This window comes from Podarcis erhardii (genome assembly GCF_964252035.2).
Source record: "Podarcis erhardii genome assembly, chromosome: 11".
NCBI lineage: Eukaryota > Metazoa > Chordata > Lepidosauria > Squamata > Lacertidae > Podarcis > Podarcis erhardii.
This window is the reverse complement of record NC_138501.1, coordinates 38,593,518-38,597,981: the sequence shown is the minus strand read 5'-3', so window position 1 is coordinate 38,597,981 and position 4,464 is coordinate 38,593,518. Positions and strand designations below refer to the sequence as shown.

The window sequence follows — 4,464 nt, the reverse complement described above, 5'->3', positions numbered from 1 at the left end:
GAAAACCATAGCTTTAACTATACAGACCTTTGTTGGCAAGGTGATATCTCTGCTTTACTGAGTTAAAATAAACTTGTTTGCAAATAACAGCATAATGAACAGAAGATTAAACTAGCTTCAGAGCCTACACAGAGTTTCCATTGAGCGCAGGCTTCACAGAGCACAGGCCGTGAGAGAGACACAGACACAAACTGAGTCTGCCTGCAAGCAGATACATTACAGTCATACCTCATGTTACATCCGCTTCATGTTACATTCTTTCAAGTTATGTCCCGCAGCAACCCGGAAGTACCGGAAAGGTTTACTTCCGGGTTTAACCGCTCGCGCATGCGCAGAAGTGCAAAATGTCATCATGCGCATGCGCAGAAGCAGCGAATCGCGACCTGCGTGTGCGCAGATGTGCTGCTGCGGGTTGCGCTCTTTTCATGTTGCAAACGGGCCTTCAGAATGGATCCCGTTCACAACCAGAGGTACCACTGTACAGTGGTACCTCAGGTTACATATGCTTCAGGTTACAGACTCCGCTAACCCAGAAATAGAACCTCAGGTTAAGAACTTTGCTTCAGGATGAGAACAGAAATTGTGCCACGGCAGCGCGGTGGCAGCAGGAGGCCCCATTAGGTAAAGTGGTACCTCAGGTTAAGAACAGTTTCAGGTTAAGAACGGACCTCCAGAACAAATTAAGTTCTTAACCTGAGGTACCACTGTACTTATACAGAGAATGAGTCATCCTCAAGATGAGTCTCATTGATGCAGCATGCTAAATGATTCGGCAGCTTTTCACAGCATTGAACCTGGGACCTTCTGCCTGCTGAGCTATGACCTTTCCCCATGTGTGTTTGTATCTTTGCTTTCATTCCACGAAGAATGCAGCCTTCCTGGGTGCCCGTACTTCAAAGCTTCCAGGTTCTTCTGCAGTGGAATCCTTTGAGTCAGAGCGACATCAACAGGCCACAGGGGTGGGGAACTGACTCCATAGGTTCACCTGAGAACACTTCTGGGGCTGACCAGGCATGCTCTTCAGAGCCCCACATCGCCTGCCGATGAAGAGCCCAACTCCAGTGTCATGACACCAGCTCACTTTTGCCCCATGAACAGTAGCTTTTTCTGGTGGTGGTAATCTGGCCCTAATCCAGTTGCATGGGTGCACTGTAGATGATGGGCTTCCTTTTTAACCCCATGGGTGTCCCCATGGAAAGCAATCCCTAGTAATTGCACTCACTACATCAAACCAGCTCTTTAGCACATAGGAAACCTAAAAGGTGGAGAATGGGGCTGGGGAATCTTTGCCCTCCAGAAGCTGCTGAACTACAACTCCCATCGGGTCTAGCCAGCATGGTCAGTGGGCAGGGATGATCGGAGCTGCATTTCAGTAACATTTGAAGGGCCACAGGTTCCCCACCCCTACTGAAGATAATACAGGCTGTTATCCCTCCCCCCTTTAATGGTACCAGCCTGATGGAACTCCTTAACAATATGATCTCTGTTTAAGAAAAGTCTCCTGCTCCCAATTAATTGATTATGGCTTCTTGCCAACATTTTAATGTGTGAATTCATCTTTATCTTCCCGCTCTTGAGACCTGGCTAGGTAACTGTGGAACAATAATTATAATAAATGTGTTGAACAAAAGTAGGTGATGATCTCTTAAAATTGCCTCTTAAATGTTTTATCACCATTGTGCGGTAAGATAGTTCCATAGAGAATGTTAGGCCCCCCCAAAAAAGTGCTGTTTTTTAAATACTTGTCACAGAGAAAGAAAATAAGTCAAAATGTGCATTTAATGCTATAAACTTAACAGGAGTGATTATTGAGTCATTATATCTATTAACACAGTAGCATATACATGTGGACTTTTATGGATTATGAGTGTGAAGCTGGTGGATGAAGAATGAATTTAATTTTGTTAGGCATTTGGGGACATTTAAGAGAAAGGACATCTTAGAGACGGAGAGATTGATAGCTGAGAGGGAACCAGACCAAAGAGCAAAGTGCAGTGGTGGTGAGTTTTGATGTGTCAATAACATCATACCTTTCTGCTAAGGGTGGCAGGAGCATGAAATAGAACTGTGAGACAAAATGGAATGACAATAATAAAGCTACGAGAATGGCTAGTAGCAGGCAGCCCCCCAAAACAGAGGATTCAGATAAAGCTCATCTGCAACCATGGCTGTTCTGGAGAATGAGAGTCTTGGGAAGGGAGATCATCACTCTGAGGAAGAAATAACTCATTCCTTGAGGGACAAGCAGTTATTCCCCAAGCTGAGGTCTGGGGGTTGGGGAGAGCTTAGTAGTTGGTGATTCAATTATTAGCTGTGTGTGGGGCAGCTGTGCCAACCATTTGGTATGAGGTTGGCATTTGGTATGCCACATACTGTCTAGATAGCATGGTGGCAGTGGCGTGGCTAGCCGCTCAGGTGCCTGGTGTGGCACGCACATCCTGCAGCTGGAGGTTGGGTGAGCTGCCCATGGGGGCAGGGCAAGCTGTGTGGAGCCTCTCCGCCACCTCCCCCTCAGCTGTAGGGCGGCTGAGGGAGAGGCAGTAGACAGACGCAAGCCCCACGCTGCCGTTTCAGGCAGCACAGAGCCTGCAGGTGCCCAAGCCACCACATCACTCCCAGGAGAGATGCATGGCTTGGGCATGTTGCAGGCCCCTGGTTTGGGTAAGTGCTGGCCCCTGCAGTGTGGTGCCCAGTGCCAGCCGCATTTTGTTACGTTTCTTGATGGAGCTAAAAAGTTTCGTGAGCCCTTTTTTTTTTTTTAAAAAAAAAATACACCTCATATTTTTGTCACCCCCCTCAGTAATGACATCATCATGTTTCTCAGATACAAGTTCATGAATGCATTGAAAGAGTTGTGCACATTGTCCTTTATCTGTCCTTGATAGCGTGTTCTCACTAGCAGAGAGCACGTGTTGCGGTTGGGGAACAGACCACCATCATGACTAGGCAAATTTGGTGGGAACCCAAGCCTGTAAAGGGTTAAATGGGTTGTTGGGGATTTTTGAGTGTTGCCAATTCGGAGGAGGGGTCAGAGTCTATAAGTAGAGGAGATAGACGAAAGGACATCCTCTTGGCCGTTTTGCATCGGATCACATGGAGCACTTGGACAATCTTCTCATTGTCTGGTTACATTTCTTTATTTCTTATTTCCCCTTTCTTTTTAATCCTCTCTAGTCCCTTAAATAATTTAATTCCCCCTTTTTCCTGTCCGATTTCCCACCCCATCCCTTACCCTGCCCTGTGGGAAGATTCTCCCTGTATCCGTGGCTTGCCTTTCCCAATAGGGAGAGAACCCCCGTTAGGGGCTTTCTTTTGCAAAAGGTTTCCCCCATTTCTCTCGTTGAAATTGTGGGGCTAGTCAGGGCTGTTCCCAGCTTAGCTGGAATCACTTTCGTTAATAGTATCCCCGAAGGTTGGCTTTAATTTGAGTGTGTGCAGTGCTGTTGGCCAAATTTTAAGCTAGCCTTGGGTGGGAGCACTAATTTGGTTTCCTTTAATATTGCTATGAGACTAAGATTCTCAAGAGCAGAAACAGGGAGGCCTATTCGGCCTGCACATTAACTTCCACGCCTAAGTCTGCTACAGGTAGCAGTTAATTGTTAAGTCTCTGACACGTGACTCATTCTTGCTATAGGAATGTATCTGCTTGCAGGCCCAGTTGCTCCTAATGTATATCTGAGGCAGACAGAGGGCCCCAGAGGCTCTCTGTGCCTCCAAGAACTATGAGCACTCTGCATATGCTCTTGAACTATGCCATTTCTGAACAAGTTTATTTTCTTTAAGTTTGTTTTGCCCTGATAGTGGCAACTGCCATTTTAGAGACGAGCCATTGTGGCTTAGTGGCTAAAGTATAAGACTAGGACTTGGGAGACAGGGTTCATATCCCCCTCTTAGCCATTGTTATAACAAAACAAAACAAAACTAACTGCTCCTTTTAGGTTATTCTGTTGCTGGGTAGTTCTGCCCATTTGTGATAAAAGAACTTTGGGTTTCTTGAAGGGGTGCTTCCCTCTAAAAGGGCAAGCAGGGGTACCTGGACAAGCTGTGGGATACCTCAACTCTCCTATTTCACTGGAAACATTTATGCCTGGCCTAGCAGGTGATCCTAGGGCTTTGCCCCAGAATTCGATGGCCTGGAAGCGTTTCCAGCCTGAATAGTGCCCCCATGTGGTCTATAAGCAATGGTTTCCCTGGGTCAGTCATAGTGCTGGTAATGCCTAGGTTGCAGGATTGGTCCCTGTATGGGACAGCTGCATGCTCCCATACTGGTCTACCTGGACACTTAGGTCCTTTTGGTGGTTACCTCACTGCCAGGGATGTAATGGGCGCCACACTTGCAATATGCAAGTGGGAGAAAGCACCTTTGCGTGCCCGCATTGCAGTTTGCTCTGTGCGTTGCAGGACACGGTGCTGCACGGGCTGCAATTGCATTGCATTGCATGAGAGATTTGCAGTTGCATTGCA

General features: G+C 47.0%; 1 long non-coding RNA gene across 1 annotated transcript; it reads right to left on the bottom strand.

The window, feature by feature from the left end:
- Nucleotides 1-3,071: 3,071 nt before the first annotated feature.
- LOC309352928 lies at nucleotides 3,072-4,111 on the bottom strand. Its single transcript, XR_014161489.1, has 3 exons — nucleotides 3,984-4,111; nucleotides 3,615-3,925; nucleotides 3,072-3,502 (listed from the first exon to the last, which is right to left on the bottom strand). It is a non-coding gene; the product is annotated as an uncharacterized lncRNA (long non-coding RNA).
- Nucleotides 4,112-4,464: the final 353 nt, after the last annotated feature.